This window comes from Rhagoletis pomonella, unplaced genomic scaffold, assembly GCF_013731165.1.
Source record: "Rhagoletis pomonella isolate Grant_MI unplaced genomic scaffold, Rhpom_1.0 Rhpom_scaffold_00006, whole genome shotgun sequence".
NCBI lineage: Eukaryota > Metazoa > Arthropoda > Insecta > Diptera > Tephritidae > Rhagoletis > Rhagoletis pomonella.
In genome coordinates, this window is record NW_023458560.1 from 27,222,311 (window position 1) to 27,231,179 (window position 8,869).

Here is an 8,869-nt window from a genome sequence, read left to right on the forward strand (position 1 = left end):
TTTTTTTGGTAATGCTTGGCTACTTCGTAGTCTACAGTTGGCGTTTACAAGTTGGATCCAGTCGTGAGCGCTTGCGAGAGAGCCAAAGATAGAGAGTGGGAGTGAGTAAACAACGTCTCTGATCATCGATTTGTTATTGCTCTCTGTTGGCTCTGGCTCTTCGCAGCACCAAACAACATCCAGTTGGCCAAATCATATCAGCTTCATTTTGGCTGATATGCACTGCGAACGTTTACCTGCCTCTCCAGTTTTGTAGCGACCGCGAATTTGTGCAGCAACGTTGCGCGGACATTTCGAATTGTGTCGGATTGGTGAGATTTTATGTGATCTGAGACGCGTTCGTGGATTTGCTCAGTATATAGAAGAATTAATTATGAAATGATTTGTTGCAAGTTTTTGAAAGTGAAGTATAAGCATTAAATTTGAAGTGTAAAGAAAACTAAAAATCGCGCAGTAATTCTAGATTTTTTAATACGAAAAGCTTCTCAAAGATTTGGCTTTAGAAACGTGCCGGCTTTTCTGATAATATTATTAACAATCGTATGGCGATTGTCGTGCCACAAAAAGGTGCACAAAATTCAGCTCAAAGTGCAACAAAGTGTAAACAAAAACAAAATGTGTGAACGTTATACGCGTATTGCATTTCGCTTTGCCACTCACAACTTACACAAATAAAAAGTAATGCTTATAAAAAAAGGGGAAAAAATTAGATAAAATCAATTGCAAAATTAGCAATTTTTTGAAAGTTAAAAAAATTTTGTGGAAAGGAATTGTGTCTGCTTGAAGTGTAAGTCGTCTAGCAGTGTTGCAGCGTTGTTGAGCAGCGTGCCAACTGGTGTACATAAATACATACAAGTTCATATGCGAGTATGCAATGCAAATATCGTGCAACAAATACGATTGAGAAAAAAGCTAAGCAAAACAAAAAACCAAAAATATTAGCTCCCACAAACCACAAATTTAAGCAATTGGCGTGGATTTTCGTCGTCGCAACACATAAAAACAACATAAATGGTAAATGTTTAAGAGGCTCTAATACTAATTTATAGTAAAAAATGTTCACTAAGTATTAAATTTTTTTCGATAAATATTTCAATTTACCTGCTTCGGCGCGCACAAAATTCCAGCTTACTTACCTTTCTTCGACTAAGTGTTCTTCGGTTTTGTTTTGGTCTGCATGCACAATTTACCAACCTCTCAGCTGTTGTGGTGTTGTGTGGTTCATTTGCCGACGCTGTTGGTTGACAGCCGCTGCGTGCCTGGCATACTACGTTCGCACGCATGCGCTGTATTGGCGACGGAAAACTCGAAGTTCTTACAGTTTATTCACTTTGTACGTTTGTATCAATGCTGTACCTACATATCTACTTTTGTAGGCACGTGTGTTTGTTTATACATATACATATATGTATGTATGTACATACATATATATGTATATGGATTGTTGCATTGCATTCAGTTGCAGTTTATGTAAAAGTTTTCCTGGTTTGTGGCAGCGTGCGGAGCGACACATTTTCTTGCAATTGGAAATGCATATCCACTGGCTCTCCATGTTTTGTATGTGTGTGTATGTGTGTGTATGTGTCGGTGGAAGTGTGGAAAATATTCAGAGGGTTTGGCAAATTGTTGTCCAGAAGCGATATTTTAGCCAATTGTCGTTCTAAGAAATGGGTGCTGTGCGCAATTTCAAGTTGTAAAAGTTTTTAACTCGAAGCAACATTAAAATATTATTCAATAGTTAAAAGCGCATAATAGGGCTACGGTGACCATGCGTTCTTTATTTTTTTAAAGGCAGCCTTTTATTTTATCCCTCTGTCTTTAATACATTTTCATTAAATAAAGAGTGCTTATTGTCCTTTATATCTAAAACTATCCTTTATATGAGCTCTGAATTTTTTACAAAGGTTAATTTTTAAGTAGAGAATATCTATTGTAAAAAATATTCCTCATGCAATCTTTTTCAAGCAATCGCCAGGCATTTGCTAATAAAATTTACGTGCTTGACCGATCAGTTCCAAATTTTGCTCACTTACTGTAGAATTTTCTAAGATGGTCATAAAATGCAAGACTTCTGCAAATATGGTTAAAAAATTTCGATATATCGATATCTAAGTATATTGGAAAGGGTTCCGTGGTCTCTCCCTTTTATTTAATTTAATTTTATTTAATAAGAATTTCACGCAACAGCCATTGGCTATATTTCAAATTTTAGAGCTCGTATTTAAAATGACGGTTTTTGTAATAAGTCGCAATGCCGATAGAAGGCTATTCCAAAGACGGATAGTGTAGACGAAGAATTATCTCTCGGGTATTGAAGAGTTAAATCTTGAATATAACAGCTGCGTTGGTTCGTTGGTTCCAGTGCTTCCTTGTCGCTGACTACGACAGAATTAGTGCGTTTTTGCGCCATTTCTGTGCACTTCTCGCGGGAGATATTTTATGTACATCCTATGTCTCTAAGTCGAACCATTTCGATTCTCTAATGAATCTGCCGATTTCGCTTATGGTAGCTCCTCATATGTAGGTCGGTTAGTTGTGCTACCAGGTGTTTTGCTAATGTTTTATGTTTCGCTATCTTCTAATTAACAGCGGCGGCAAATTCTTTTATATGGTAGACCTATTTTTTCCGCTATGGCTCAGTGCCACGTGATGGTTACTACAATCCTGAATACCTCTGGCCTTAATCAGTTAAGCAGGTCGAAGGTCTTCGTCCTCTTGTAGTCCGGCCATAGTTCTCTCGATATCTTACAAGTCTGTATAACTGACCACCTGCGTCAAGGAAATGCGAAGTAATCTCTCTTTGGACTAGTTTCACCGCTTCTTATTCATCCAAACCGGCTCCTGCCTTCACCAGCTCGTCCGCCTTCTCTTTGCCTGCTATGTTCCTATGGCCAGGAAGCCAGACTAGAGAGCCGGTAGTTGACTGAGACACTGACCACAGCATTACTTTGCATTCCCTAACTAGCTTGGATTTGGTAACCGGTGAGGCTATTAACAATAGCGGTACCTGGCTGTCAGAATATATTGTTACTTGACTTGTACCCGATTATATTCTCTAGAATTTTACAGAATTCTAGGATTCATAGAACTACCGTTTGGTAGATGCTTGTATCATTTCCCAATCGCAGAGACAGAGCAACAAGGAGCTTTTCGGATTAGAACCTCGCTCCCACACCGCAATCTATCTTGGATCCGTCGGTATATAGAGAGATCGCTTCTCGGGGTCTCTTCTGGATGGGAATAACACTTGCACATTAGAGTTAAAATCCAAATTGCCTACATATAACACACAAAAAATTTGCATAATCGGTTTATTTTCACGCATACCCCCTATACAAATCGGACCTCAAAAACGTTGGTTTTGTTTTCCTGACTTTTTTCGTTTTTGAGAATTGCTCTTGCCGCCGTAGCCGAGTGCTATGATGTGTCTACTGCCACTGTGGAGGCGAATCGTTCAATTTCTAGTCCCAGCAACAACAAAAAAACTATCCTTCTAAGGTAAATCTCCGTAAATCCGTTCTATTGCAACATCTTTTCTCTTGTAAGCCGATGTAAAAATGGCATTCCTCTCTGAAGTTACTATTGCTTATGGACAATGTGCCACTGTTTTAATTTAGTAAAATGCAAAAGAAAATGTTTGCCAAGAGATTTTCTGAGCTGTTAACATTGTTACTGATATGCCACAATGCATAAAATATTTTGAGCTGTTAAACATTTTACGACATACGACCAGGGACGGAATTACGCTTTGGTTTAGTTCTGCACGAGCACAAAATGTTATGCCAAGAACGGAACAAAATGAGAACAAATGGTTCGGGAACGTTTACGTAAAAAACAAAATGCGAACAAAAACGAACTGAATGATAACGAAACTTTCGGGAACGTTTCAGTGCTAACGAAAGTAGCGAGCAATTTTTCAAGAAAATCAAATAAGTACAAAAGTCTGCGGAACGTTCTGCTAGAGAACAAAAAGAGGAAAAAAATGTTGAGTACTTAACTGCGGTTGGTAGGAAAAATCGTTTCAGTGAGAACCATGATTGTTTATTCTAAGCCAGTGGAAAGCTGGATCATTTCAATTTCTAGATCGTTTATCATTAGGTTGAACTGTCTATTTATGGAACAAATTTTCATTTTCTGTGTAATAAAAGTTCGTGTCTTAAGTCTTTCGTTGACTTTGCATTTTTATCTTTCTGTTATTGTTAAATTAATTTTAATATTCAAACATTTCAAACTAATGCAACCCTATGAACAAGTTTTGTTCTCGCTCTCATTCTTTGCGAATAGCTCAGAGTAGATTTGTTCCCGTTTCATTCGATTTAGGGCATGTGATTTCAACAACCGTGAGAATTAAAAAAAATGCGATTTTCGAAACCGTTTGCCGATCGCCAAAACGCAGCAGGTTTTGGAATAGGTGTTCGTTTTGCAAACATATTAGGTTCTTTCCCGTACTCAACTTGGGATCCCGCGAGATCCCAAAACAGCCCGCAAATCATTCCCGTATTGGATCGTAAGTATCTTATTCTTCCTGTCCGCAACAGCACGGACTTTTTCTCCGGGTAAAAATGGATAAAGTGTCAAAGTGCATATCAGCTGCTTTGTGTTTGTATGGTGCCTGCATTTATTTGGTGTTTTAAAATAATAGTAAATAGCCTGTTGATGTATTTTCAATCTTAAAATTCTATTTACAATCTTAAAATTCTATTTACAATCAAATTTGTGAAACCAAAATTCAATTTCCGAGTTTTTGCATATAAGTGACAACAACAAAAACCACGTGAATAAGCTGTTTCTCAAATTATGGCTGCGAAATGTGTTTTTTTTGCATTACCGTAGTTCTGGACATTTTCCCATTTTTGAGAGCGAAAGTTTCACTTGTTCTCTAATTTCCGGATCCGGTCCGGGTTGCACGGGAAAGAACCTATTAATGCCAGGATTTAAACGCCGCATGGCTCAAGCAAAGGCAACGAACACTGTGGGTAATATGGAGCAAATTAGAAATTCTGAATACGAAAAAATTGGGGGTTTAGGACACTTTCGGGACACCTTGCCGACGCCTGAAAATGCTTTTATTATAAAATCCTTTATGCTTTAAATTAGTCTGGGTATGAATTTTAAAATTGACTAAGGAGAGTTTCCGGCACTACTCAAAAATGTATATAGTCCATTTTCGAAAACGCTGATAACTTCAACATTACTTAAGCTAAGACAACGTTATTGATGTTTTTGAACATTTAATAAAATGCGAATGTGCAGCAAAGTGCAAAAGCTATTATTTGAAATGCATGATCGGGTTACAACCTTCTTCACACACTGTACTAGCTTGTTAGAAAAAATTTGGTTGAATGCGCATTTGCAGTAACTTCAAAAGGAGACTTTCTTCTCTTACTAACTAAAAAGAAAAATTGCGGAACAAAAGTCGGTTGTGAATAGATATTCTACCAAAATCGCATTTCTAGATGGTTTCTCGATTTTAAAAATAAGTTTCGCAACAAATATTCACTGCAACTCTTTCGTATTCGGATTTTGCTACCAATGGTACAAATAGTATGCTGCAGTCCAAGTCGTATTTTCGAACTTACGAAATTTTGCGTAATTTTGTACGAAAACAATTCTGTGTCGAAAGCGAGATAAAAGATGTAATTCGATGTGTGTTTGCAGGAAATAATAGTGGTGTTTTTTTTAACCGACTTCCAAAAAAGGAGGGGGTTATCAGTTCGTCGGAATATTTTTTATTTTTTTTTTATGTATGTTACCGTATAACTTTGGACCACGTCAACCGATTTCGATAATTCTTTTTGCATCGGAAAGGTAGTGTCTCAGAGGTGGTACTAATCTGGTTAAGATCCGGTCAGTGGATCAGGAGATATATATATATATATATTTTTTTTTTTTATGAGAATTGAAGTGGCGTTTTTTTTTGCTAAAAATTACTTGTTTTTTGTTAAAAATTACTTGTAAATAGACAAATTTGCCTTTTGCATATACGTATGTTTTTATCCACTGCTTTATATGAACGAACAAAAAAGAATGTTTGTTGCCCCTTATCGAGAAACTTGGGTCCGGTTTAGTTATTTGTACAATGATTTTCGGTTGTTGTGTCCAAACGCGTCCGACGGCAGAGACAAGCGCAACAGGTGATGCACTCAACGAAGTGCATGTTTTCAGTGGCTTGAGAGAAGATGTCATTGCATTAACTGTATTGAGAACCAATTCTTCAGACATAGGAGGCTGTGGTTCAACAATTCAACCAGAAGCTGACATAGATGCGTCCATAGTTACTATGCCCGACAGCTTCGCACACCTTTGTGAATTAATTTCTATAGCGCGCTCTTACTCCGCTGCTTTAATTGCAAATACAATAGAATCCATCGTTTCATACAAAATATGTAAAATTAAACAATTTTAGTTTAAATAAGCACTTGATGAATGTTTTTTTAATTGCTTTCCACTTTGTTTTTGATTCATACAGCTGTCTTCGAAAAACAACTGATAGCTGGCAATGCTGCACAGGTTTCCGCAAGGGTTGCAGCCTGTCGATTTTTCGTTTTTCGTAACGTAGCTACGAATTACGAATTACGAAAATTCGGCTTCTAGCATAAGGGCGATTGTTAAGGAAGAGATATTTTGCCGAAATCCATAATAAAATCTGCGTTTTGTTAACTTTAGTTCTAATACTGCCACACCAATTTCTGGGGGTTTGTTGGCTCGAACATTTTTACTGGATGTGTAGTCTAAGCAATCTGCAATTATGTTAAAATGTTTGCCAAAATTATTTGGTGCTTACACATTTTTTTTTACGCTTTCTGGCTGAGCTTTCTCCTCCAATTTGCGTTGACCTCTTTATTTCGTTACACACGTGGAGGGAATTGTAGTTTTATACCGCCTCAGAATAGCAAATGGCTTTTTTATGACAAGCTTTTTCATGGCAGATGTACACTTGGAGGTTTGCCAGTGCCTGCCGCGAGGCGATCGCTATTTGAAAAATATTTTTTTGGATTTTGCTCTGATCAGGGATCGAATCTTGATCCTACCGAGTAGACGATCTCGCACCTCTAACCACGCGGCTACGGTGGCCGCCAATTATTTCCTAAAGGCATATTCTGAAATTCAAATTTACCAAATTCTTTTTTCTTAGATTTATTGACCTAGTGTTAGTTTTCAGAAATATTTTGCCAATCGCGCTGATTTCAAATCGTAAGTCCCCTTAGTGAAATTCTACAGCTTAATATACTCGTAAATTTGTACGCATAATCGTATAACTCAAATAGAACTACATAGTTAAGTAAGTATTGAATTTCATTCAGATCATCGTCAAGTTATGTGATGAACGAAATTTCCGAATGTTTAGTTCTGCGAAAACACAACCATTTAAAAGTTTGAAAATTTACATATATACATACGAAAACATATTTAATATGGAAATTCAAAACAATAAACATCAAAATCGATTACCGTGCGCGACTACAGTTGATCTACCGTAAAAGATATAAAAACTGATAACACAAAATCTGTGAATATGATCATGTGCGATGCCTTTTGAAAGATAAAACTAATAAATTGACGATAACTTAATTAAATAATAGATTTGCTGTATTCTTAAATAAAATGGTGATAGAACTACCGTGGAACGAAAATCCTTGGTGATAATAAAAAAAATACTGCTTAAAGCACCAATCTATTGGAGTATTTACATACTAACGTATTTAAGTAAAATTTTTCGAGCAGTCAAAGCAATACAAGCACATCAAAGTATTTGCTCATTAAGCTTAAGTAAGTAGAAAAATAAATAAACAAATAAACAATATTAAATCGAAAACGACCAACAAGTTGATGAAGCGAAAAAAAACAAGAGCTACAATATAGTGTTGATGTTTGCGTTAATATCGAAGTTGATGGCGAAGCAGGCGCTGTTATCGTAATTAAAGAGACTACAAAAATAATAAAAAATCAAAATTATTACAAAAAAAAAATCTTCGCACCTTAAGCAAGGCAGCGCAACGCAGACGCAAAGTTGTTTTAAGCAGCGATTTGGGTTGTGCGAAGAGCTATGTATAATAAATATACAGTTACATATATCTACAATGTATCTCCACACTGATTGTTGTTTGTAAACGGGTTGGTAAAAAAGAAACACATCCATACATAAATATATATGTACATATAAGTACATGTGTGAATTTACTATGGCATTTTAAAAGCCGACGCAAGCTGCGCGTTACGTGTCAATTCACCGGCTGGCCTGCTGTAATAGCTGCGATACATACTATGCATTAACAAACCCGCTTACAAATTATCAGCAAATTTATTTGTAACCATATTTTGTATGTTTCAACGCTTGTGGCGGCATCACTTTGACCCAGTGTTGCCAGGTCATTGAAGTGGGGAAATCGTCAGTTTGGATCTCAAAAATCGTCATTTGCATGTAAAAATCGTCAACATCAAAAAAAATTAATAAATAGAATCAGGAAGCTCTTTTGGTTTTTTGTTTTTTAATTTATTATAGCTTCTGTTATGCGTGAAAAATAAAAAGTTTAACTTTTTTACGAATTTTTAAAATTCGCATTACTTTGCAGTCACATTTTCATCTTAATTTTTTTTTTCAAACTGCAACTTAACTATGTGCATTAAAAACTGTTCATACTTATAAGTTTTGCTAAAGAACTTTTGTATAATTCGCTTCGCTCAATAAAATATGTACGATGCTGTGAAATAATGCCCGAGGAAATATCACCCGTGGGCTTTATTTCCTTTTATTAGGAAAAAAAGTCCGCGGAAATTATTGCTTCTTTGGAAAGCTCCCTTTCCCTTTGCAGGTGAGCTTTATTTCCTAAAAAAAAATGGAAAGGCTCTTGTTTACATTTTAGAATGC

The 8,869-nt window shown here is 36.3% G+C and overlaps 1 protein-coding gene across 1 annotated transcript in view; it reads left to right on the plus strand.

Moving 5' to 3' along the window:
• The first annotated feature begins 229 nt into the window (after positions 1-229).
• The window catches only part of LOC118740555 (cadherin-related tumor suppressor), an 816,571-nt gene continuing 807,931 nt past the window's right edge, over positions 230-8,869 (plus strand). The window contains exon 1 of the mRNA XM_036472144.1: positions 230-1,014. The gene's annotated coding sequence lies outside the window, so the exon portion shown is untranslated. The remainder of the gene's footprint in view (positions 1,015-8,869) is intronic.